Below are 27639 nucleotides of genomic sequence, written 5' to 3' on the forward strand. Positions count from 1 at the left end.
GCAGTTGGCAAATGAGAATCTATAATTAAGTGTCAAAGAGTATGAGGTGTGAAAGAACAGGGATCCAAGAAATATTCCAGAAGGGCCATAAGTATTCACCTTAATGCATTTCAAACTATACAATGAACAGATTGATTAACTTTTCAAATATGTTTGGTTAAGAACTGTGGTCCTTGGACAGAACAGCAAACTGAGACTGGACTACACATAACAGCTTCAATGAGGTCACATGAGCAGGTGCAACTGCTACACTGCACTAGGCCTGTAGGCTATGAGGTACTCACAAACGCTTTCCCGCAGGGCAGGAGTGCAAGTGTTGCTGTTGCTGGCCAGGCATAGAAAGAGGCACTCAGTCCACTTCCCAGTCTATGAGAGCAGACTGCTGACCACCAGTGGGCAAAACAATCCCCCAGATGCCTTGAGCATTTTGAAGTCTATAGAAATCCCAGGGCAACCCTAGGGCTAAAGAAATCTGCAGGGGAAGCACCTTTCCCTGGCTCTTCCTAGACTCCGGTGGTTCCCTGGCAATGTTTGGTGCCTCTTGGCTTAGAGATACATCGTTCCCATCCTCCAAGTTCACAGATCATCTTCCCTCTGTGCATCAGGCTCTGTGTCCAAATTTCCCCTTTTTATAAAGACACTAGTCATATTAGATTAGGGCCATTCCTAGTGACTTCATTTTACATTAATTACCTCTGGGTAAAGACCTTATTTCCAAATAAGAGTACATTCTACAGTACTTCAACCAACAATTCTACCTCTAATTCTACAGCCCCCAGCAAAAAGACACGCTCTTTATTGATATTTGTATGAAATAACTACTTACCAGACCACTCTGCCCTGTACGTATAAACCATCTTTAAGGAAGATAATTTATGCATTATCTTACTACTGCTGTCATTTTTCTCTATGGTTCATGAGGAAGAGTCCTAAAGAGATGAAAGAAAAATTATTGAGTCAAATTTTTCTTTAATGTGTGGAAATTTTATCACTTTGAAAAAAACCTGACAACAGTGGAAAATTCATAAAGGAGCCTTAGCATGTCACCAAACTAGATTTTTACTCTCCACGACCAAAGGTGTGCCTTATGCCTTTATATTCAAGTGTGAAATCACTATGTGCAGATCCTGTACTAGGTTGTGAGGACACAAAGTTGAATGTAATGTGGTCCTAGTTTTAAGAAGCTTAACTCCCTAAATTAAGAAATAAGATAAATATAAAAATACCTATAATATAGGATATTTTTATTCCAGCAGAGGAAAAGGGAAAATTAAGTAGAACCTTGAAACAGAAGTGTATTTCCAAAAGTCAAAAATGAAATAATGGTGACTAAAATGCCTGTTTTCAGTATTCCGTGGTATTTTTAAGTACAGAAATAGTTGTATTTTTGTGATGTAATACCATAACTTAGATGGAGTCTTGCTCAAACTCCCTGGCCTCAAGCAATCCTCTCACCTCGGCTTCCCAAACTCCTAAGATTACAGGTGTGAGGCATCACATTTGGCCTGTAACTTAGGATTTTTGTTTTGGGTTTTTTTTCGAGTCAGAGTCTCACACTGTCACCCAGCCTGGAGTGCAATGGCATGGTTTCAGCTCACTGCACTCTCCACCTCCTGGGTTCAAGCCATTCTCCTGCCTCAGCCTCCCCACTAGCTGGGATTACAGGCACCTGCCACCATGCCCAGCTAATTTTTTGTATTTTTAGTAGAGACAGGGTTTCACTATGTTGGCCAGGCTGGTCTTGAACTCCTGACCCCTTGATCTGCCTGCCTCAGCCTCCCAAAGTGCTGGGATTACAGGGGTGAGCCACCGCGCCTGGCCCTGTAATATAGGTTTTTAAACTGTAATTTCAATCTTTCACATCTTGAGAGATGCCCAATGATTATAAGTGGCATTAAATTTTTGAATTGAATAAAGATGCACTCATTTGAAAGCATTTCATTCCTCTATAATCCTGAAAGCTAACACATCATTCCCGCCCACAGCCTGTATACACGCTACTCCTCTTGTATTCCCATTTCCGCTTTGACAGCCCCATCCCCCACAGCACCCAAATGAAAATTCCAACCTTTTCTTTGCCTCACTGGGTGGACACCAAGTCTTACATAATCCACCTCCAAAGAATCTCTAGAAACTGCCCCTGTTCTTCATCCCCATTGGCCATCAAGAGTCCTATCTTTTCTTGCCTGGACAATATAATCGTTCTAAGTAAATTTCTCTGCTTCTTTGAATCTTCTTCCTCCCCACAAATATCTACTTTCCCATCCTGTTACCAAGAAGACTTTTCCATAAAGCTATATGATCACATTATGGCCCTACTTTAAAGCACTGAGTATGTCTTCATCATCTTCAATATGGAGAAAAAACTCTTTTATAGCCCAGTTCTGCCCCTCTCTGGAGCTCCCACTCCTACTGTGTTTCCATGCATGCTTTGCTGCAGCCACACGGACTGCCTGTGGTACCCTGCACATCCCTTGCCTTCTTATAAGCCTTGTCATGCTAGCCTTCTGCCTAGATTGCCATTCCTTGCATTCCCTCCTGTATTCATCTCCTGTTGCTGCTGAAACAAATCACTGCAAGCTTAGCGGCTTAAAACAGCACTCACTTATTTTCTTACCATCTACAGGCCGGAAACCAGAAATCAGTTTCACTCAGCTACAAGGTGTTGCAAGGCTAGTTCCTTCTGGATGCTCTGGGAAAGAATCTATTTCCTTGTCTTTCCTAGCCTCTGGAGCCCATATGCATTCCAGGGCTGGTGACCCTTCTTGTTCACTACTCTGACCTCCTGCTTCCATTGTCACCTCTTCCAGTGTCTGCTCCTCTGTTAGCAGATTTCTATCTCCTTTTTATAAGAACATTCATGGTTACACAGAAGCCCACCCAGAAAATCCAGAACACTCCGCCTCAAGATCCATAATTTAATCACATTTGCAAAATCCCTTTTGCCATAAAAGATAACATTCACAGGTGCTAATATTAGGCCCGCTTATTTTCGGGAGCCATTATTCTGCCTAGCACACCTATCTTTTTCTTCCTCAGCTTTCAGATGCAGCTTAAACATTTCTTCTTGTCTGGGAAATTTTCTACCATCCTCTTCCCTCCCCAATCCCATTACTCCCTCCTACTCACTCCAGAAACTCCCACTGAGTACCTCACTAAGACAACCAACTGTCTGGGTTTGCTTGGGACTCAGGGGATTCCCAGGACACAAGACTTTCAGTGTTAAAACCAGAAAACTGTCAGACAAACCAGGATGGATGAGTCAGTTACCCTAAGTCCTCACCTTTCTTTCCACATCACCCTCTTTGTAGCACTCAGCACACAGGATTGTTGAGTTACAGTTCTCGGTTCTCTTGCCTTTCTCCTCAGTAAGGCTATGGGTGGGAATGTGTTTATTTCGTGTTTCTAATGTTCATGCTTTGGTTTCTGGGATGCGCCAGATGCTCCGTAAGTGAATGGAGTTTGTGGAGTAGCCCTGTAATAGCAGACAATCTAGGCAAAGTGGAAATTTTCCGTCCTGTGACTAGAACAAAAAAACAAAATTAAATAGAACATTAAACACCGGTATGATGTGTTGTGTTCTCTTGGACACTTTCTTTGATTTTCTCATCCACACTTGCAAATTTGAGTAAAACTAGACACAGTTCTTTGCAAGAACCCAAATATTCATAGTCCTTGACAGAACACACTGTCTTTGAACAAACAGAGGCTCTACTATTTATAGCTGATTGCTTCACCGATTGTCTTGCCTGCTTTATGAATGCCCTTTGCCACGAACAAAGCAGATTGAAAAGAGATTTGGGGCCAGGTTCTGGGAGTCTTCTAACATTTCTCTAGTCTCTTAAACACTTGGACCCATTCTTAGACTTTGCCTCCTGAATGCCACAGCAGCTGGACCACCAGGCATGAGACTCTCTTTCATATCCCTTCTCTCTGTGTGCCCTCCAGCCAACTTTGTTTACCTCTAAAAAAGTGTCCTTGAGCAAAGGTGCCCTGCAACTTAGAGTTAATGGAAAAGCAACTGAGGTAAACATTAAAAAGCGAGACTCAAAGACATCATTTAGCCAGAGCCATCGATTCCACAGTCTCAGTTCAGAGAAAAATCATTTCTATTGCTGAGTAGGGAAATACATTTATGCCCTGAAACCAAGTGTGTCCATAATGCTTAAGAACAACCACATGAATGGAAACCCTGGACAGAATGAGGGACCAGAAAAAATTAAATACACATTTTCTATCACCCACTTTTAAAAAGAGAGAAACTAGGAAATTGAAACCTATTTATGCTATGCATTTGTAAAGACAGAAACTGTATAAGAAGTTACTCTGAATGAATGAGAAAATAAAATGTGAAACTTTAAAATGAGAATCAATTATATTTTATCAGTATATTTCCAGACATTTAATGATGAGCTATGCCTTTCATATGGAACTGAATCACATCAACCAAAGTGAAGAATTCAGCACAGAAGCAATTAGAGGGAAATATTTGGAAGACTACAAAAACAGAATTTTGTAGATAAAAGTAAATATAATATTTTAGTTTGGAAAAATATTTCAAATTCTACTTAAGGTTTATAAATGTTTTCTGTAATGTATGATAAAGGGACCTGAAACCTCTCTGAATGAGGATAACTCCAGAGGTCATGACAGATGAATGACTCATCTACCCAAATGCAGCCACCAGAGCCCTGATTTGAACCCTGGGCACACAGCTCTTTACACACACCCCAACATTTGCCTGCAAATGTGTCATCGCAGCTATAATTTCACTTCCAAATTCACTAAAGAATCATCTATCAATGCACTAATGACTGGTTTTTACACTTAGTGAGTTGCAAGTCAGCATTTTAAAACCCAGATTTCCCTAGCTTTATGTGCTCTCCAGGTATAAGGACATAAAGCTAATGGAAATGAAAAGGAAAAGCAAATGTCCCCTTTCTCCTTCCATGGGATCTGGCTTTCTGGTCACCCTGTTTTATCAGATTAAAATGTAAAATGAGACTAGTGAAGCTGATTTAAATAATTTCTCCTTATCTAATCATGTGAAAAACTGGAAGGCCTAACTAAGGTCATGTTAAATGTTAACTTCTGCCAAGAATTTAGGCTGAAGTTTCACCAGCAGAACAGGAAGTTGCATTCTCTAACTGCAGTCAACCTGCCTCTATTGTCTTTACAGAGCAGCAGATAGCATTAAAAATCCAGAATTGCTAAAAAACCACAAATAACTTCTTTCTCTGTCTTCATGACATATTTTATGTTTTCTTTTTTGTCTTTCTGACCCTCACACTAGGTTGATATTTAACTTCTCGAGTCCCTAAGATCTTACTTTATAGCTTCCGAATTTCAGAGTCAGAAGGGACCATCATCTAAGGCAGTGGTCCCTGAGGAGGCTGTAACCTTACAGGGAGAAAGAGAGGGAAAAAATATATTTAAATCAGCTTTGTTATCTGAAAAACTTACTGACTTGTTTTCTGTTTTTATCACAGATTAGATAGAACTTTGTCCAAAATGAACACTGATCCACAGACTTTATCTTGGGAACCCCGATCTAATTTCATCCCCTAACCTTCAGCTGAAGAAATTAAAATCCAGGGTCACTTGGCCAACATCACAGACTTCATTGCTTTTGAAAGGAGCCAGGCTTCAGACACTCAAGTCTCTTGACTGTGTAACGTGTATTATATCATACCGGCACCACCAGCCCCTAACTCCCTACCGTTAAATAAAGCTAATGCTACCATTTTTATATACCACTCACGGTAATCTGGAAAATTAAGTGAAATTATAATGCATTTTAAGCCCAACACTACCAAACATATAATTAGATTATAAAAATTAAGACTTTATTCTAGATCTATAATGATTATAAAATTAAAATAATTTCTTAATTTTATAAATTCTCATATTCACAAAGTAACAATGTCATGCAATGGAATAATTTCATCCAAATTGCAGATGATACAAAATTAATGCTTTACAGCTATTCTATTATGAAGTTAATTAAAAAGAATTGTATAAAACTATGTAGACATAATTATCTCAAAAATGACAAGGTATATTAAAATATATGTCTAGTTAAAAGACTTAAAGATAATATTCCAAAATAACAATGGTTATGTTTGATAGTAATATTCTGGATACTTTTTTCCTTTTGAATGTTTCTATCATTTCACTCTTTTTAAAAATATTCATTTTCCTTCTGTAATGATAAGAATCAACGACATTTTTAAGTTCAAAGAATAAAAATAAATCCAATATCATGTTTGTGTGTGTTATGCCAACATGCTTTTTTTTTTAAGTAACACAGATGTGTTCATTCAAATAAGTTGACATTTCACTTTTGGTTTCATCTTGGTTAGCTGGCTTGATGAAAGTCCAAATCACATGCCAATGGATAAACTCACTGGCCCATATGACCCTGCTCTGAAAAAGAAAAGTGTATAATTTTGTCTCACAAATTTCGAGAAACAACAACTTTTGGGGTGAGAGAGGTACTAGAAACATCCTTTGACCAACATTTATGTGAAATGTATGTGCCAGAAATTATAATGACAGAAAAAGGAGTTTGGTGTCAAACATTTTAATAAATTATATGTACTCTAGAAACACTTCCACCAAAAAGAAAACATCCATTTGAGTGAACGTGTAATTTCTGTTTTTATAATGCAATGTAGGGAGGTTATTACAAAAAAATGTATGCAACCATGTGAAGTTTAATGCTTAAATATAAAACATTAGTATCTGGCTTATTTGCAAGTTAATAAAACTTTAGAAATCAACTAGAAAAATCATGTATTTAATTTCGCTTTCCATAATTAAATATGTCACATTTTTTTAAAAGCTAAAACAGTCAAAAATTTTACAAGCATGAAAATGGAATTAATACTGTCAAATTCTTTTCTGGCTTCATCCGATGTTAATCATTTAACAGATGCCTGGCCTTGTTTAAAAAAAAATCTTAGAACACAGAAATAAATAGCCTCCAAGGGAATTAAATGGGTTTTTAAAAACATATTATTCATTTTAACTTTTATGTCAAAAGCATTAAAACACATATGAGACATAAGAATAGAAAAGAAGATGGTGATATCAATTGAGATTATAGATGATCCTCAATTTATGAAGGTTCGACTTAGATTTTTCTACTTTACAATGGTGCCAAAGCCATATGCCTTCAGTACACTCCTCAACTTATGATGTGGTTACCTTTGGATAAACCCATTGTAAGTGGAAAGTACCATAGCTGAACTTTACTTACAATATTTCCCACTTACAATGGGAATATCTACAATCAAGATGTAACCCCATTGTAAGTGAATGAGTATCTGTATTTGAAGGCAAGCTTCAAAAATACAACTCTAATTGGCTTAAAGAAAATGAGAATTCATTGCTTCATATAAATGAAGAAGCAAGGGGTTCTGGCTTCAGGTGTGGCTGGATCTGAGAACCCACATGACATCTCTAGGACCTGGTCTCTTTCCATCTCCTGAATCTGCTTTTCTCTGCTTTAATTCTGTGTTACTTATTGTTCCCAAATGCAAACAACAGGAACCAACTATGGATAGTTTAAGCAGAAAACTAAATTTACTAAAGTATTTTAGGTAGTTCACACTACCTTTGGAAAGATTTGAGAATGAAATTTGGGGACTTGTAGCCAGTAACTCAACTGCAAGTCATGTTAAAACCCATCTCACTGGAGACACCATTGTTAGTATAACTGGTCCCAACAGTTCTAATTCCAGGCACTGGATGCTCCTGCTAGAATTATTGCTATTGGAATAAAGCTGCTACTGCCTCCCCCAGAATAAAGTTCTAGAAATGGAATAAAGCTGCTACCACCTCCCCAGAATAAAATCCTTATTTACCTCATTGGCTTCTGATTAAAAGTCTGGCAAGGGTGGGACTGATAGCAAACCCCAGAACACATATATACTGGATTAAGAAAGACGTGAAGGTAAGAATCCAGCTTTTACAGACAAAGGTGGTCTCATAAATTGGGGAATTCATCAACATAGAAAAGTTGTTCGAAGGTGCTCAGTGGCCAAAAAAAATAACGAACATATGCCACGGCTTTCTTTCCTTAGGTATTATATACTGCCAAATGGCTGCCAGCAGCTCCAAAAACCCCCCAGGTCCAAATGGTACAATGAATACATCTGTGGTGCTTCTCCCAGCTGACCTGGCAAAACACTCGTTCCCCACTGGCTCTGACAATGTTTCATGCCCAACTCTGAACCAATCACATGGTCAGGGGATTGGTTGAATCCCCTGTTCATTCCTGAAGCTGAAGGCAGTGTCATCCCTACTTGAAGCATTTGAAGTACTTATTCTGAAAGCAGAGAATGCAGTCCTCCAGAGAGAAACTGCTAGATAGTTTCCAGAAGAATAAGTGGAAGAAAGAATAGGAGGCCAGGAGATGGGTAAAAGTAACAAATGTTTTTTATAAATATTTTGATATCCAACTTAACTTTTCAGTTCAATCAAGCAATGGAATGAAATTTCTGGTCAGACTATGTATTCTGATTTGGATGACCTCCATTTTGGTCATTCTAATAAAAATCATTACATAATAGTAATAAGAATGACACTTGTATGGTGCTAGGCTTCTCTAATTTTTATATATATATATATGTTATATATACAAAGTTATGTATATATATAACAATGTATATATATAACTTAATTATGTTCTAACTAAATATATATATGTGTGTGTATATATATGTGTGTGTATATATATATAATCTTCACAACCTTATGCTGTATATTATTACCATAATTTTACAGATGAAAGGACTGAGACACAGAATGTTAAATAATTTGATCAAGGTCAGATCGTTGGTTGAGTAGAGTAACTGGAATTTGAACTCAGGCAGTCTGGCTTGGGTCCATTCTCTTAACTATATACTATAGATTCCATAGAGAGTGAGTTACCTGTCACTGGCGATCTTTAAGAAGAATCTAGGTAATTGCTAGAGGGAGTTGTGAAAGGTATTTTGCCACTTAAAGCAAGATTGATGGTCTTTCTCTCCTCTCAGTTGACTGAATGCAGAGAAGTGCCTTATGGAGAACCTACAATTATCCCCCAGTGGCCCAGTAGTGTGGGTTCTGCTATCCAGGGGCAGGTCAGGCCGGGGGGACTGTGTGACTCATGTTTCAGGCTGGCTCAGGTTGCTAATACGCTCTAGCTTCCTGCAAGGAAAGCTACTTCTGGAAGTTTGTGGCCTGTCTGGGTGTTCACACTTATACTCCACTCCAAAAATTCCCCTGAATGCTTAAGCATTGGCCAGTAAATCCTCATCTCCACATTTCCAAGCAGCTTCTGTAACCTGGGGCTGCTCAAAGATCTGCTGTGCATAAATAAAAATGCTTTGCTAATCTAGTTGACCAGCCTCTCATTCCCCTCTTCTACATCCACATAATGGCAAGGATGAACCACAAAGCCTTTCCCAGCCTCATTCACAAATCCATTAGTCACAATACAAATCGCACTTCAATGACAGTCTCCTACCAGTGACATTAAACCATCAGTCTCCACATTCAGCTGTAACAATTTTTACTTTTTCGGAACCATTCTCATCATGACAAATATTGAACCTGTGAGAGTAAAGTTATGTCCATATGCACTATGAGACAGACATTACTGACCTCTACCCAATGAGTCATTGCGCCTGCTTCTTCCAGCTGACAGAGCCCTTCTTGGGACAGGGACTGAAAATGTCAGATTCAGTTGTTTCAGCTGCAAGTCCATTACTGGAAATCCTTGTTTTTTTGCAAGATTAGGCCCTAAAAATAACAGAGCTTATAGGAAAAAGAAGGGGTTGGGGGTAAAAGTAGACCTAAAAAAAAATAGTGGGTATTTCAGAATATAACTTGGACAACCCTAGGCAGGCAGTTAAGCTAGCTAGGGATACTCAGGATATAATAAAATGCATTAGAACAACATGGACTATTCATTTCTGGTTCATATATTCACATATAGTTCATGTTATGCTTAAGAAGTCACTTTTAAAAGAGAAAGAAAGAAAGAACAATATGGAATGTATTCCAGAATTCTGAGACAGTGAGGCTGCTGATAGAGTGAGTGTAGGAGGAAGTGGAACCTGCCAGGCTTAGAGTTGTATGAGACTCAGGGGTAACAGGAGCCCTCACATGAGGGAGTGGCAGGTATAAGCATTCATTTTAAATTTTCCTTCACAAAGTTAAAAAAGGCTCCTGCCTGTACAGCTAAAGGCTTTTACCATTCCTGCTAAAAGTTATTATTAATTCTCTCTCCTGCTAGGCTGCTTTGTTCTGCTCTTTTGCTACACCAACACGACTTCCACAGTATATCAACATAATTCCCCTATTTACCAGTGCATGCATGGGTACTAATTCACTTCCTGGAAATGGATGTGGCAGAACAGACTGTCCCAGCCTTCCTGCAGTAGGCAATAGCCATGTGATTTGGTTCTGACCAATGAACTAAATATAGGGAGAGTCTGCTGAGAAAGCCTCAAGAAGAACCTCTTCCTTTTCTATTTTACATTTTGTCCTATGAGGATATAATACTTGGAGCAATTGATGCTATTTTATAGCCATAAAGAGAAATACTGCTTCCACATTGATGGTGAAGAAGGAGGAGGAGGAGGAGGAGGAACAGGAAGAGGAGGAAGGGGAAGGGGGAGGGAGAGGGAAGATGGAGGAGGGAGGAGGGAGGAGACAGAAGAGAGAGAGAAGAGAGGAGAAGAAAAACGGGGAAAAAGGCAAGAAAAGAGGGGCCAGGTCCTTGATGACAGCATCAAGATACTGAAACAACCCTGGAACTATTTATCTCCAATTCAAACTTTTAATCCACTTTTGGCCTTATATTTTTTATTTTAGTTTTAGAAAGACAGGGCCTTACTCTGTCACCTAGGCTGAAGTGCATGGTCATAACTCACCGTAGTCTTGAATTCCTGGGCTCAAGTGAGCTCCCACCTCCGTCTCCCAACTCAGATAATTTTTAATTTTTTTGTGAAGACTGGGGTCTAGCCATGTTGCCTGGGCTGATCTCGAATTCCTGGCCTCAAGCGATCCTCCTGCCGTGCCTCCCAAAGCACTGGGATTACAGGTGTAATCCCACTGTGCCAGGCGAGTCTTACACTCTTCACTTGCAACACACTAATATCACTTGCATTTCCTGTAGAGGCACTGTGATAGGAAAATAAATCTTGGAATCTCGAAATCACCAAGCCAAGAGTAACATCAAGCTGGGAACTATGTCAGACAAGCCTGCCTCCCATTTTATTCCTAAATAAGATAGCTACAAAGATAAGAAGCTATATACCTCCCTCACAATTTGCCCATGGGAAATTTCTTTAGGACAAAGGACAGACAGAGCTCAAAGTCATCCCTGTGAGGCTTACCTGAGAAAAATGCATATCTGATTGCTTCCACTGTCCTTTTGTTTATGTAAAAATGCAGAGTCACTAAGTCAGACTAAATTGTGTATTCAGTGGAAGGCTGATCAAAGACTCAAAAGAAGGCAACCTTTTGTCTCTTATCTACTTCTAACCTGGAAGCCTTCACTTCAAATTGTTCCACTTTATCTAAACGAACCAATGTACATCATACACACATTGATTGATGTCTCATGTCTCCCTAAAATGTATAAAAGCAAACTGCACCCCTGACCACCTTGGGCACATAATGTCAGGACTTCCTGAGGCTGTGTTATGGGTGTGTCCTTAACCTTGAAAAAATAAACTTTCTAAATTGACTGAGACCTGTCTCAGATATTTGGCGTTCACAGCACTTGCATATCTACTGTATCTGTTTCCTATGGACCTGTAACAAAGTATCACAGACTGGGTGACTTAAACAACAGAAATTTATTGTCTCACGAAGTCCAAGATCAAGATGTGGGCAGGGTTACTTGCTTCTGAGAGCTATGAGGAAAGGATCTGTTCTAGCCTCTCTTCTTGGCTTGTAGATGGTGATCTTCTCTCTGTGTCTCTTCTCATTGTCTTCTCTCTATGCTGTCCATATCCAAATTTCCTCTTTTTATATGAACACCAGTCATACTGCATTAGGTCCTACCCTAATGACCTTATTTTAACTTGATTACCACTATAAAGACCTATTTCTAAATAAGGTCACATGTTGAGATACTTGAGGATGAGGGCTTGAACATAAGAATTTGGAGGTGAGGGAGACACAATTAAACCCTAGACACCCATATAATACTCTGAGATCTGGACAAATGTATTCCCTTTTCATATATCTTTGTGAGATGTTAGTTATACAGGTCCACAACCCCTTATCTGAAGCCCTTGGGGCCAGAGGTGTTTGAGAGTCCAGAATTTTCTTGATTTTTATAAAGATAATGACATTCATATATGTATATCAGAGAAGAGTCTAGAACAATACCCCATAATCAATCATATTGTAAACCAAAAATAAAGCCCCCCAACTGACTGACTATATCCCCCAACTGACTGAATGTATCCTTTCTCTCTGCCAAGGGTATTACAAAGTTAACCTGAAAAACTAGTTCAGGCCATGATGGGAAGAAGGGGCATCCAAACATCCTTCATTATACTCTCCTCCCTTTGGAATTCAGGCACAACTCATCAGCATTAGCATTAAAACAGAGATCTTAAGACTGACAAAATAGACTCTTTGTAGCAATAACATACCAAATTCCAATCTAACTTTAGTATAGCATCACATGATAGATAGCAGATCCTGAAAGAAATCTGAATACTTTACCCCAAAATATATTTCTTTGGCATATTTTGAAATAACCTTACAAAGCTGTCTCCTGTGGGAAAAATCTACATTCTATAGAGAATCCCCTTTCCTTTCCAGGTCTTTTCCTGATCCAGGAGAGATTAAGAGTTTGGCACCTTCTGAAGTCTGATAGGAGACATTTGTATCTATTCTCTCTGAAGCCTGCTACCTGGAGGCTTCACCTACATAATAAGAAGCTTGGCCTCCAAAATCTCTTATCTTAATTCAGACATTCCTTTTTATTGATTCCAGTTCTTTAGTTAATAACTCTTTCAACCAAGTGCTAGTCAAGAAACATTTGAAGCTACCTATGACCTGGAAGCCCCTGCTTCAAGTTGCCCTGCCTTTCTGGACTAAGCCAGCTTATGCCTTACAAATATTGATTGATATCTGCCTGTAAATTCTGTTCCCCTGAAATGTACAAAGCAAGCTGTAACCCAACCACCTTGGGCACATATTCTCAGGACCTCTTCAGACTGTGCCTCAGGCCTTGGTCATTCATATTTGGCTTAGAATAAAACCTTTCAAATATTTTACAGAGTTTGACTCTTTTTATCCACAATATTAATCTTATTGCAGTAAAATGAAGAAATATTCCCACTACATAAGAGAAAGACTATGAAGACCTTCACAGTAATTCAGGTCAAGTTTTGCTATCAAATGAATTAAGAAAAAATGTTTGTTTTCATGCTTTCATAATTTCAGAATTGCAGATACAGGATTTTCGGACCTGAGTTTCCCACTCTAGGTCACATGAAGCCCGCCTCAATTTCTAAGTTTGTCCAATCTTTCTTCCCTGAGCTTTTCCTCCTTCTCTCTTTTCTTCTATCACCAGTCGTTCCATTGCCTATCTCCTTTACTTCTTTCATTTCCCTAGATGTTTAGAAGAACAGTTAATTTTTTGTTGATGCCATTAAGTAGCAGCATCTGTACATCCTTTAGTATCTTGAATCAAAAGTCATTGGCCTTGTTTAAATCCTAAGAATCCCTTCTGAATCTTTGTTCACACAGTTACAGCTTCAACCAAATGAGAGCCTGACATTCAATCTGTGAGTACACCACTCACTATTTATTCATTCATTCAAGAAATATTTATTGAACACTTGCCATTGTTACCAATGGCAGATATCTGAGTTACTAGTGGCGAATCCAAACTGTAACACCGTGAGCCAGGAATTGTTTTAGATGGTTGTTATGCATCTGTAAACAAACAAAAAGATTCTTGCCCTCCTGGAGCATACTGTTCAGAAAGAAAGTGTGATATGAAAAGACTTTAGAGAACTCTGAAAATACCATGAATTCATGCCATGAATTGAGTTAGGAGAATCCAACATAACTGAAATATGAAATCTAAAAACTAATATATCTAACAATTTATAAGTCTGAACCTCAAGATCTATTAAGATATTTTTGAGGTAGGAGTTTACTCAGTGTTACTGCCACTCAAGGAACTGCCAAGAATGCTCACAAATAATCAAAAGAATCAATCTTTCCAGTCCATCTAATTCTCCAGAGCGTATTGAGATTCTGCAAAGGAAAAAAAAAAATCACTCTGGATGCCCACGGGAATGCATAACCAATAAATCGTTGCCAAATTCAGCTTTGTAAAGATTCTTCCCTATTATTTTGGGAGTATGAGATACTTAATCCCATTTTGAGTTCTAACCTGCTTTCTCCAGTGATGGCACCTCTCCATGCCAATCATCCCAGCATTTTAGCAGGTTTAGCCTTTTTCCTTGTCCTTCTTTCCCTTCCTTCTTCCCTTCCTTCATCCCTCCTTTGATCCCTCCCTTCTTCCTTCCTTCCTTCCTTGACTTTATTCTTGTGCTCTTTACATTCTAGTTGAAGTCCCTTTTTTTCTCATTGAAACATCTTTGTTACACAAGTTTGTATACTTTAAGTCTTCTTAATGACATAATTCATACTATAAGCAAATAGACTACAAACTACAGCAGTGTAAACAGCCCTCGCAGTAATGCGACATCAAGCAGAATCCTTTAGAAATTATCTGGATCTGGACAGAAGACATTTGCAGTAGGCTTGAAAATCTTTCAAAACTTCTACCAGAATAGTCAGAAGTAATACATGGTTTGACAAGGGAAATAAAATGTTGGCAGACACAAACTTGAAAAAAAGAAAAAGACTTTCATACAAAATTGAATAAATGACACACAAGAACAAAATTCAGAAGACGCCAATACAAACACACTCCCTCTTCCTTCTCTACACATAAAATAATTCATTATTAAATTTATTATTGTGATAAATCATTCTGCCAATATGATGTCTATCACTAGGATTTAATTTGGCATTTACTCAACTTTGGCCCAGGAAATGCATGTTCTATGAAATGTTAGTAGGATTCTCATGAAAGTATTTTCTATTTCTATTCTAATCAGTTGGGGTAGCTTTGCATAGTACATTTGCCTCCTTCACAAGAAACATATTAAAGGCTCTAGGAATTCCTACAGTAAAGAGACATTAGCCAAATATTTAATTAACAAAGTTGTTTTGGCTGCTAAATCATGGAATATCTTCTTAACATCTTACTGAATTGTGCAACAGCTTTGTGTTCCTCTTTGGGAAATGGTAATTGAATATCAGAGAACAATCCATTTCTAAATCTAGCATGGGCTAAAGAGACAGAAGGCTCCCATGATTTTTCCAGGAGTTCTGTCTCACATAAGTTAAGGTGTACTCACTACCTCCTAGTATATCGTCTCCCATAGCATTTTTATTTTATTTTGCTTCTGCATCTTTTAAATTTATGTTTCAAAATTGAAAGAGTACATTGCATGTTTTTATCATACACAACATGATGGTTTGAAGTACATATATATTGTCGAATGGCTAAATTTGGCTAACTAACAAAAGGTATTACCAACATCATTGTTACTTTTGTGGCAAGAGCACATAACATCCACTGTCTTTACATTTTTCAAGAATACATTATATCATCATTAACTATAGTCACCTTGCCATAAAATAGGTCTCTTAAAATTTCTTCTTCCTGTCCAACTGTAGTTACGTATCCTTTGACCAACATCTCCCCATCTCTCCTCCCGGTTACCACTGCTCCTTACTTCTACGAGATCAACTTCTCTAGATTCCACATATCAGTGAGATCATGAGATTGTTTTTCTGTGCCTGGCTGATTTTATTTTACATAATATCCTCCAGATTCATCCATGATGGTGGAAAATGGCAGTTTTCCTTTTTACGGCTGATTATTTCATTGTGTACATATACCAGATTTTCTTTATTCATTCATTCATTGATAGACACTTAGATTGATTACATATCTTTCCCATAACATTTTTAGGCTTGAGAAATTAGATGAGGAATGGACTCTGGTATATGGATATCAGGAGTCACAGGTGCTGATTCTGACACTGTAATCTCTGAACTCTTGTTACCTTATCGATAGGATGGAGCTAATCCCTGCTTTTTTATTCAATATCAACAAATATTAAAAGCTAGTGCTCAGGAAATTTTTCTTCTAGAAGATAGTGGGGCCAGGTGCAGTGGTTCATGCCAGTAATCTCAGCATTTTGGGAGGCCGAGATGGGAGAATCACTTGAGTCCAGGAATTTAAGACCAACTTGGGCAATACAGTGAAACTCTGCCTCTGCAAAAAATACAAAAATTAGCTAGGCATGGTGGTGCATACCTGTGGTCCCAGCTACTTGGGAGGCCAAGGTAGGAGCATTACCTGAGCCCAGGGAGGTCAAGGCTGCAGTGAGCCATGATCATACATCTGCACTCCAGACTCCAGCCTGGGCAACAGAGTGAGATCCTGTGAAAAGAAGAAAGAAAGAAAGAGAGAGAGAGAAGAAAGAAAGAAAGAGAGAGAGGAAGGAAGGAAGGAAGGAAGGAAGGAAGGAAGGAAGGGAGAAAGGAAGGAAGGGAGAAAGAAAGAAAGAGAGAGAAAGAAAGAGAGAAGGAAGGAAGGAAGGAAGACACGATTTACATAATTGATAGATGATTAAAGGTATAAAAACGGACAAGAAAATACCAGCAAGTGTTAATTGCTTGTTATTAAGTCCTATGAGGAGAATTAATATAGGATAATGTGACAGTGTTTAGATGACTGCTTTTGACTGAAAGCTAGGGAAAGACTCTGAAGAAGTGATATTTAAATTGAAATTTGAAGTACAGGCAGGCAGATCTTGGGGATGAGCACTTCAAGAGAAAGAGCCACTGAGGATCTTAAAGCGGCTTTGTGCAACAGGGTTGAAGGAAATTGGGGAGAAATTGGCTTGGAGAGAGAGGCAGACACCAGGTCAAGGACAGCTTTGCAAATCATACTCTTTGGGTTTTATTTCAATTGCAATGACAAGCCACTAAAGCATTTTAAGCATGGAAGTGACATCACCTACCCATCTACGCCATTGAGTAGTTGTAAAGAACAAAGTATGTGCATGAATCAGAGTTCCAGTGGGACATACTAAGGCAAGGTAATTTGAGAATTATTTAAAGAGACTATTATGGGCAGGATTTAAGGAACAAACCAGAGATAGTTCCTTAACTACTGGCTACTAATAGAGGGGAACCTATTACCCCCTAATCTTGAGGGGTCAAGATAGTTTAGTGGCTATCTAACCCCGGAGGAGGTTGTTAGGTGGCAAAAGGGCTGTAGGCTTCAGGTAATGGGCATGGCCAACCTGCAACTCTATGAAGAGAAGGAGCCACAACCTCACTCTCTTCTGCTTTCCACTGGGCAAACCCAATCAGGAGCCAGAGGCAAAGTCCATTGATGAATAGCCACACAGACAGTGATAGATGAGGGTGGAGGACAGATCTGGTAAAGCAGCAGAAAGAGTCCAGCCTAGTCCTACTTCTTGACATCCTCTCTCATCCTTTGCCTAGGTGACGACTTTGTGTTCCCAACCAGCTACCATATCTTCAAGGCCAGGTCACTTGCAACCTAAAAATGTTAGCCATCAGCAGTGTTCTTCATAAAAGGAGTGGGAGGAAACATGGGGACAAGAGGCAACGATCAGAGGACATAGCTGTTAAAATCCCTGCTTCTGTAACTGGTCAGTAGGTCTAAGTTGTTAACCACAACGTCTTTATTCCAATGCCCATTTCATGTTTCCTTATTCTATTAAAGTACCTTGGTTGAATGGGTTTTTAACCTGATTGCCTGAATCAACTTTAGTCCTAGAGGAGCTGAGTCCTTTGGTGGTCCTATCTTTACTACACTGCCACAATTTTCTATTGCCAAGGGCCACGGGGTAATAAAGTCCTAAGTAGCCATGAACCCCACTGGGATTCCATAAATAATCCTCCTCATCCCACTGCATATTCATTTCTCAGGATCAATCACCCAGCCAGTACATGCGATAAGCTCTTCTCTGCTTTGCTTCATCAACCTAAAATGGTCAACGGGTAATTTCATCTTTTAATTCAATTGAATTATTGTTGTATTTCCTTATGGATTCATTTCTCCTTCTGGTACTATAAATTCACAGAATCCAAGATTGCAGGGATGGGAAGAAAACATTCCCAAAAACAAATATTTGGTATAAGGAAGTCCATTCTCATCTCCAGCCCTTGAATCTTGGACATACGGTTTCCCACACTGGGGAACTTATATTAGGCACTTGTTTAAGGAATATACTGCATCATGTAAATAACACCCTGTCCTCACAAGATTTGTCTCCATATGGTGCCACAAATGAGTCTACATATGCCATTCCACAGGAGACTGACCTGAATATCATGAATGATATGAGATTGCAGGTTCATATTGCTATAGGCAGATTGAATACTCAGTCACAGCATAGACAAATCAGTCATGGTGAGACTGAGCCCATAATGGTGAGCCCACGTATAGCCTCCATTCCTGGCACCATGTCCACCTATTTCCCTAGCCATCTGTATGATTCTCTAGCCAAACATATAAATGGCTAGGGAAATAGGCTGACTGACCTTCCTAAGAGAGATAATCCATCTAATTATTATCCATTTAATTATTTAAGTATCTAATAATTAAATTATCCATTTAATTATTCAAAGCACTCATTCACCACTTGGATGCCCACAAATTGGCATTTCCATGGGACACCAATATCTTCCCTCTCTGTGCCCATGCTGAGAGGCCCATCACAGACGTCTCCCCAGACCTTGTCACCACTCTTCTTATTTTCTTCTTTCCAATTCCTAACCAATGGCCAATCAGTTTGTATAAATTCATACTTTGAGCTATCTCCCCTTCCACATTAAATAGACACCCAAAAGGCTGCCCAAAATTCTGCCTCCTGAGAACATTTTCTTTCATCACTATCTCTCAGTGCCATCCACATGGGGCTGTAATTCATGCAGTGACTATCCATTTCTGTTAGAGGTCCACATACCATCCATTCATAAGCAGCCCCATTCTTTCTCCTCCTTCAGCTGGTCATAGAGAATTACCCCAATGAATTGGAGCTGTTGTCCAAGGGAAAAACAGGATAGTAAGAGCAGCTACTGTGAAGTTCTGAGCCACCTGCTCATGCAGTTTATTTGTGCCTCCTGACTCTTCTTGGCCCTGTCTCATATACAACATTTTCATTTTACTCTGGAATGATATGTGCATGTCTAAATTTATGATGCATATTTTCTTATTTTAAAAAGTCAGGTGTCCAGTCTTTGACTCACCCAACAGCAAGCTAAAAGGTGTTTTTCAAGTCAAGAATAGCTGTCAGAAGAGGCCAAGTCTTATTCCAAACACCTGAGAGTCTCGCTCCGTGAGCCTACCAGAAGCTCTCTATAACATCTGTCTGAAACTAATGTTTAATGGCTTGAGTCTAATAGATCATAAGGGGGAAGCAGCCTACACTTGCTGAAGAGCCTTTTGTTCCTTTTCTTGGTGTGAATCCTACTCAAAACTGGCAGCCTTACAGATTTTCCAGCAAACAATAGGAGCAGCGTCCCCGTATGTGGTCTATGAAACCTCTCAAATCCAAAGAAGCCTACAAAATGCTGTGCCTCCTTCCTTGCAGTGGACCAGGCAAGATGCAGAAACTTATATTTCACTTTAGTAGGGATATCCCAGAGTACCCAAAAAAGGTGACTGGATACCTAACTTTACCTACGTGACAGATCCTTGCAACTGAATTGGCTCACCCTCTCCCATTCATGTGCTCACTTAAGGCATATAGGTTCTTGATAGTTCCTACTCATGCAGTGCAATTAGCATAATTTCATAAACATAATGGACTAGCATAAAATTCTGTTCCCTCCAAACCACATTATAAGAGAAAATCTCTACATGAATTCACGTAGATGGCCCTTAGACAAGTCAGTAAGGTATCCTGCTATCCCTGCACCTTGAAAACAAACTTAGCTGATAGAGAGGTCAAAAAGCATTTGCTAGATCAGTAACTACATACAAGCCAAGGGCTATGTCTCCTTTTGCTGTTTCAGTGAAGATACCACATCTGCTCCAAGTGGCATTACCGTTTTATATCTGTGGTAATCTACAGTCATTGACAAATGGTCCCCCCAAAATAATATATTAACAATTTTTCCCACTGCTATATAGACTCATTAGCCAAGGAATGAGAAGGTTGTTTGCTCAAATGAAAATAACATCTGGCTAATCTTTTCTGAATGCTGGGCTCTCTTGCTCAGGGAAGTGTTAATAGCTTGTGGATTTCAGGGTTAGACTGGGAATAAAGTAGTGTCCTATTAGTGGTTGGTGGGGGATTTGAGGCTTTGAGGTCAAAGGGAGATCTGGTCTCTCTCCAGGAGGGAATTGGATTCCCTGAATTTAAAAGGATGTTTAGGTAGAAGTTTCCATAAAAAGCAGAGTTCTGTGTCCTGTCCAGGGAAACACCCTTGGAAATTGCCAAACTTCTGAGTGGTGTGGCAATGTGGATGTGAAATAAAATAAAATAAGCACCCTCGCCTCATGCAGGGAAGGTCCTGATGGCTGAGCTCAGCACAGGGTTGCCAGTGCAAAAGAATCTGGACAATTCACATTTTAGTGGTGAGCAGGATGGACCAAAAACAGAGGCTGGTTCTTGTGCAATCTTCAGAGTCCAGAAAAAATTATTGCATTTGGATGTCCCATTTTCTAGACAGCTTACAGCTAAGGCAAATTACTTTACCTAATATGATCCTTAAAGGTACTTTTTTCTCATGCATATATTTATAAAGCACTTTGAAGCCTTGATATAAAAGTACCTGGAAAGCAGAAGGGTAATCATACTCTAACAATGAGTGTGAACCTGTGGAGGCTCATGCAGGAGTGCCCTTTGGAGAGTGAGCCAGGAACTAGCCTTTGTTTCCCTGCATGAGTCTGTCAATCTTGCTTTCATGCTGCTTTCTTTGGCCTTTTCATAATAGTCTTAACAGTCATGTCAACATATCACTGATTACATGTTGTTAAAAGGCATTACTTTTGGGAGACTGTACTGAAAGGAGAAATTGCTGCCTTTTGCTATTTCCTATTTCTATTCTTCTGGTAGAAAGTCAATAAAATCTTATTTTAACAAAAACTAAAACTAATATTTTTCATGTAATATTTTTACAAGGAACATTTTTTAAATCGCCCTTGCTATAAAAACAGTGCTGCTCACTCCATCAGTTCTTAATTTAAAACAGACTTTTCAACACACTTAGAGAAGTAATTTGCCCAAGGTCTGCGGCTTTCTTCATTATTCCAGCCCCAGCACAAGGAAAGTATTCTCTGTTTGGCTCTTCCCAGTTGCATAATGGAGAAAAAACTATCAGAATTTTCTTCTGTATGAAGTGGGAAGCTATGTTTTATTAGATTTTTTGAAGACACAAAAGCATTACATCTTTTTGACAAAATTAATGGTTCCTCTCTGGATAGCAAAATAAATGGCAACTTAATTAACTCCATGTATGCTACACCTGAAATATGCCTGTCTATACTTTCTTCTTAAGAGTTGAAATGATATAAATCCCTAGGGAATTTTTCTTATTTCAGATCACTGGAAACAGCACAAGCATAATTTTTAAGTGTAGAATTGTCCAAAAGAAATTCTATAAAAAGTGGTTTCTATTTTTTTTTTTTTTGAGACAGGGTCTTGCTCTGTTGCCCAGGTTAGAGTGCAATAATCATGGCTCACTGCAGCCTCAACCTCTCAAGCTCAAGCAATCCTCCCACCTCCGCCTCCCAAGTAGCTGGGACTACAAACACGCACCACCATATCTGGCTAACTTTTACAGTTTTGGTAGGGATAGAGTCTCACTATGTTGCCCAGGCTGGTCTCAAACTCCTGGGCTCAAGCAATCCTCCTGCTTCTGCCTCCCAAAGTCCTGGGATTACAGGCATGAGCCACTGCACTCATTCCTGTATTTTTTTTAATTGCCCTGAAAGATACTCATGGAAATACAAAAATTTTCAAGTCATGATCACAAACTATACAAGGGCCATGTTCTCTATTTAAAAAAATAAAAAAATGAAGACCAGGCATCAATGTCATTAAATGGTACACTCTGGGAGCAGATTTAAAGAAAAAAGAGAGAGAGCGACTGGAAATTCTTTTTAAATGCTTCTGGAAACACAGTTTTTATACTGTGCTTTCATTTGTTTTTACTTTTCCATTTGTGGCCTCATAATGATATAACAGGATCTGGATACATCATTCACCAAAATGACAGGTGAAGGTTTTGCCGTCAATGGGAGCTAATGCATCAGATATCAGAAGCTGACTAAATTTCTAGATATATGATATTCAAAAATTAAAAAAATAAAAATAGACACTCTTAATAATATTATACTCTGGTGATTTCTGTAGAAGACAAATGGTAGAGAAACCTGAAAACAATGTCCTCTGCAGTTTTTCCAGAAAGCCTGGAATTCCAGTCTGGGATACTCAAAGAGGAGTTTGTTAACACATTTATAGGTTTTGCAAAGAATCAATAGTCCAGGCTTATCCTCTGGGATACCAAAGCATTAGGGCTACACATAAGCAAGCCTACAGGAGGTTATTTCTCCCAGGATTCAGTAAATCAATGTCTGAATGTTTTCTTTCCTTCAGCCAAAATGAAGGCCCTGAATGCAAATACAAAGATACAACTAAAATCAGCATGATAGAAAGTATTAGTAGAGAAGCTATTAAATCTACTACTACAAAAAAGAAACTGAGGCAGCTGGGGGAAGGCGCAGCTGCGGACGCAGCTTCAGCAGACTTAAACATTCCTGCCTGCCAACTCTGAAGAGAGCAATGGATCTCCCACCACAACACTCAAGCTCTGATAAGGGACAGACTGCCTCCTCAAGGGAGACACCTCCCAGCAGGGGTCAACAGACACCTTATACAGGAGAGCACTGGCTGGCATCTGGTGGGTGCCCATCTGGGGCAAAGCTTCCAGAGGAAGGAACAGGCAACGATCTTTGCTGTTCTGCAGCCTCCGCTGGAGATACCCAGGCAAACAGGGTCTGGAGTGGACCTCCAGCAAACTTCAGCAAACCTTCAGAAGAGGGGCCTGACTGTTAGAAGGAAAACTAACAAACAGAAAACTATAACATCAACATCAACAAAAATGACACTTACACAAAAACCCCATGTGAAAGTCACCAATGTCAAAGACCAAAGGGAGATAAATCCATGAAGTTGAGGAAAAAACAGGACAAAAAGGTTGAAAATTCAAAAAACCAGAATGCCTCTTCTCCTCCAAAGGATCACAACTCCTCACCAGCAAGGAAACAAAGCTGGATGGGGAATGAGTTTGAAAAATTGACAGAAGTAGGCTTCAGAAGCTGGGTGATAACAAACCTCTCCAAACTAAAGAAGCATGTTCTAACCCAATGCAAGGAAGCTAAGAACCTTGATAAAATGTTACAGAAACTACTAACTAGAATAAACAGTTTAGAGAAGAAAATAAATGACCTGATGAGCTGAAAAACACAGCATGAGAACTTCATGAAGCATACACAAGTATCAACAGCCAAATCGATCACACAGAAGAAAGGATATCAGAGATTGAGGATCAACTTAATCAAATAAAGTGTGAAGACAAGATTAGAGAAAAAAGAATAAAAAAGAACTTGTTATTAATCTATTCCAGCTTCATCCATGTCCCTGCAAAAACCATGAGCTAGAAGAAGATTCAGCAAATGCTGAAGGATTTTGTCACCACCAGGCCTGCTTTACAAGAGCTCCTGAAGGAAGCACTAAATATGGAAAGGAAAAACCAGTACCAGCCACTCCAAAAACATACCAAATGGTAAAGACCATTGACACAATGAAGAAAATGTGTCATTGAATGAATTCTGCATCTACAGAGATAATCATGTGGTTTTTGTCATTGGTTCTATTTATGTGATGGATTACATTTGTTGATTTGCATATGGTGACCCCACCTTGCATCCCAGAGATGAAGCCAACTTGATTGTGGTAGATAAGCTTTTTGATGTGCTGCTGGATTCAGTTTGCCAGTATTTTATTGAGGATTTTTGTATCTATGTTCATTAGGGATATTGGCCTGAAATTTCCTTTTTTTTATTTTGTCTCTGCCAGGTTTTGGCGTCAGGATGGTCCTAGCCTCATAAAATGAGTTAAGGAGGAGTCCCTCTTTTTCAATTGTTTTGGAATAGTTTCAGAAGAAATGATACCAGTTCTTTGTACTGCAGGTAGAATTCAGCTGTGAATCTGTCTGGTCCTGAGCGTTTTTTGCTTAGTAGGTTATTAATTACTGCCTCGATTTCAGAACCTCAGGAGCAAGATCATTAGAAAATGATGGGCCATTTATTACCTCTGCTTTTTAGTATAATTTATCTAATTTATTTTTAATATAACTTATCTAATTATAAGTTTACATAACAGTTTTTGATAGTGTATATGTTTTAATAATGTCTGTGTAAATTACAGACATTATTAAATTCCTGGAAATTTAACAGTCAGCTCCCATAAACTGGCAGAAGCCACCTCTTCCTCTTATTCCTGTTCCATATCATCCTCTATTTATCTCATAATAGCACTACCATGATTGATTTTAATTGCTTGTTTAATTGCCTATCTTCCCTGATAGACTTTATTTTTGATGAGGGCAGAGATTCCTTATACCTTGCTATTGAGCTACTATAGTTCCTGACACATCATGTTTCAGAATTTTGTTGTATAAACAAATAAACAAAGTGGATAAACAAATGTCACTGATACCAACCCTAGTCTCCGCAGTAGCTACCAAGAGCCAACCTTTGTGTAACTGCCCAGAATGCACCAGCCGACTCTGTACTATGGATTGCATTTCAAAGAATCACTCAAACATCACCTATCAGAATTCAATGAATTAAGAAAGTTATAACATACATAAATCAAAACAGCATGTTGTACATTTCAAATATATACAATTTTAAAAAGAAAGCTATAACACAACAGAATATAAGTAAAGATAGAGTTTGGATGAATACTATTCGACCCATTCATTCCACAAAGCTTTTGAGGACCTATCCTGTTACAGGCACTAGCGATAAAGCAGTGAACCAAGGAGAAAATTTTCTACCAATATAGGCTTCACATCCTAGTGGTAGAGACAGACAAAAAATTAACTAATTAATTAATTACTGTCTTACAAAAGGCCAAGTAAGGATAAATTCTATGAAGAAAAAGGGAGAAAAGAACAGAGACTGAGAAGTACGAAGATGATGGGGATAGACTTCTTGAGGAAGTAGCATCTGTGAAGACACTTGAGTGAAGTGAAGGAAGCAGCCATGTGACCATCCGAGGGAACGTTCCAGGCAGGATGGACCGCAGAAGCACAGGTGATGTGGCACACTGAGCCCAAGCATGTTGGAGAAATAGGGAAGACATACATATGACTGGAGTGGAGTGTGTTGGGGGAAGAGTGTCAGTGAGATGACAGCGTAACATGGGGGCAGATTATGCAGCTACTTAAAAGTCAAAGAACAGATTTGGTTTTATATTGTGCATGTGAGTTGCCAAATTGTCAGAAAAACAGTTTACAATATTTCACCTAAGCAGAATGAGTTGAACGTGTGTGTGTGTGTGTGTGTGTGTGTGTGTGTGTAAGAACTTTAATCAACACCCTGGGTACAGTTAGCTAATATTTGTAATATTCTGAACAGTAATTCACACACAGGCACATTGAGTGTTTGGAAAACCATAATCAGGAGTCCACATTTCAGAGTTGCTTTTAGCAAGTCTTTCAAATTCCCCCATCTAAATCTTCACCAATGTTTTAAAAATAGCACTAGGGATATTAGAAATAATCTTACATTGCTGTGATGAGTAGTATTTAATAAATGTGATTTGCTAGAAAGTCTGTATAAACACTCTTTTCCCTGGAGGAAAAAAGCGTAAAAATCTGGCAGGCTCAACAGTCTAACATTTACAGGACACGGCTGTGGCTCTGACGTTCTATCAGGCCTGCGTCTCCCCACCCCTCTCCATCCCCTTCTGTCCTAAGTGCACACACATACAACATACACACATTTGCATTTAACACAAGACTGTTTACCTAATTCTAGTAGATGATTAGCTCATCCTACACTAAAATATTGTCAAGGCTGCCTTAAAGTGGATCTTGTGGAATGACAAAAGGACAAAGGACTGAATGAGATTGAACAACTTCTTTTATATCTCTTCGCTAATACTTGCTTATACATGTGGCAGAATATGAACATTCCCATACTCTACCAGGGAGTGAGGCTATGGGGAAGATGAATGGCACTCATCGCTGTCCAGTGGGAGTGGTATAATGTGTGGACAGCCTGAGGGGGTTGTCGGGTAGCATGGTAACATACCCAACTTGCATTTTCAGTTTGCATTTAGAGTAACAGTTATTAATTTTTGAATATTTAAAAGTGTTCAGTAGTAATTAGCACACAAGCTTCAAACTTCTTTATAAAGTAGAACTATAATAGTCATCCCCTTCTGAGGAGAAAACTTAGCTGAGGAACAGTGGTAGACATGAGTAATGACTGACACGTGGGTGACATGGCTGTTCTGCAAAAGGCCTGTGCTTTTGAGAGCCCTAAACCCTTTCAGAACTAAAGATATTTCACATTTTAGTGTTTTTCTGTGAGCAAACTTAAGATTTGCTCAGTATGATATTTACTCTGTTATCTCACACTTGAACCTCTTTTTGTCAGTAGGAAGGCTCAAGTGACAAAAGCAGACTGTTTCATGACTATTATTGCAAAACAAATAATTACTGCTAAAATATTTTTTACAATCCTGGAATCTCGGAGTCAAGAATTCAGGAAGGGCTGGGCATGGTAGTTCTGGCTTGAGGCCTCTCCTGTGGTTGCAGCCAAACAATGGCTAGAGCTGTTATAATGAGGACTGGGCGCCTGGGTGAAAACCAGGCACCGCCCCCACCCCCACCCCTGCCCCAATCCATTTGGTTTCAGAGTTTCTGCACGTGGTCTCTCTGCATGGGCTAGCCTGGGCTTCCGTACAGTATGGCACCTCAGGGAAGATGGACTGTGTATATGGCAACTGACTTTTTTGAAAGCAGATGTCCCAAGAAACATGATAGAAGTATATGGCATTTTTATGACCTCATAAATCACATAGCATCACTTTCAATCAACTTTCTTGGTCAAGGAAGTCACAGAGGCCCTCCATCTTCAAGGAGAGTGAACTGTGACTCCCCTTCGATGGGCGGCACGGCAACATTACCCTGTAAGGAGAGCACACATGGGATGCAAGATATTGTTGCAGCCATCTTTGGAAAATACAATCTGTAACACGGGACAGATTGGGTATGTTGCAGATAGACGTGACATCAGTGCCATCATCTTACTCTGTTTGGGCTGCTATAACGCAATCCCATAGACAAGGGAAGCTTAAACAACAGAGACTCACTCACAGTCTGAAGGCTGGGAAGTCCAAGATTCGGTACCAGCATCGTTGGGTTCTGCTGAGGCTCTCCTTCTGGTTCACAGATGGCCATCTT

General features: G+C 39.2%; 1 long non-coding RNA gene across 2 annotated transcripts; it reads right to left on the reverse strand.

The window, feature by feature from the left end:
- Window positions 1-832: 832 nt before the first annotated feature.
- Window positions 833-27639, reverse strand: LOC105707054 (uncharacterized). Of its 2 annotated transcripts, none has more exons than XR_001104987.2 (3): window positions 27553-27639; window positions 3284-3523; window positions 833-929 (listed from the first exon to the last, which is right to left on the reverse strand). It is a non-coding gene; the product is annotated as an uncharacterized LOC105707054 (long non-coding RNA). The 2 variants fall into 2 exon arrangements; XR_001104986.1 differs by lacking the exon at window positions 27553-27639 and adding an exon at window positions 9652-9770.

The sequence above is a fragment of the Aotus nancymaae genome, unplaced genomic scaffold, assembly GCF_030222135.1.
Source record: "Aotus nancymaae isolate 86718 unplaced genomic scaffold, 86718_ANA_hifiasm-v0.15.2.pri h1tg000006l, whole genome shotgun sequence".
Classification (NCBI taxonomy): Eukaryota; Metazoa; Chordata; class Mammalia; order Primates; family Aotidae; genus Aotus; species Aotus nancymaae.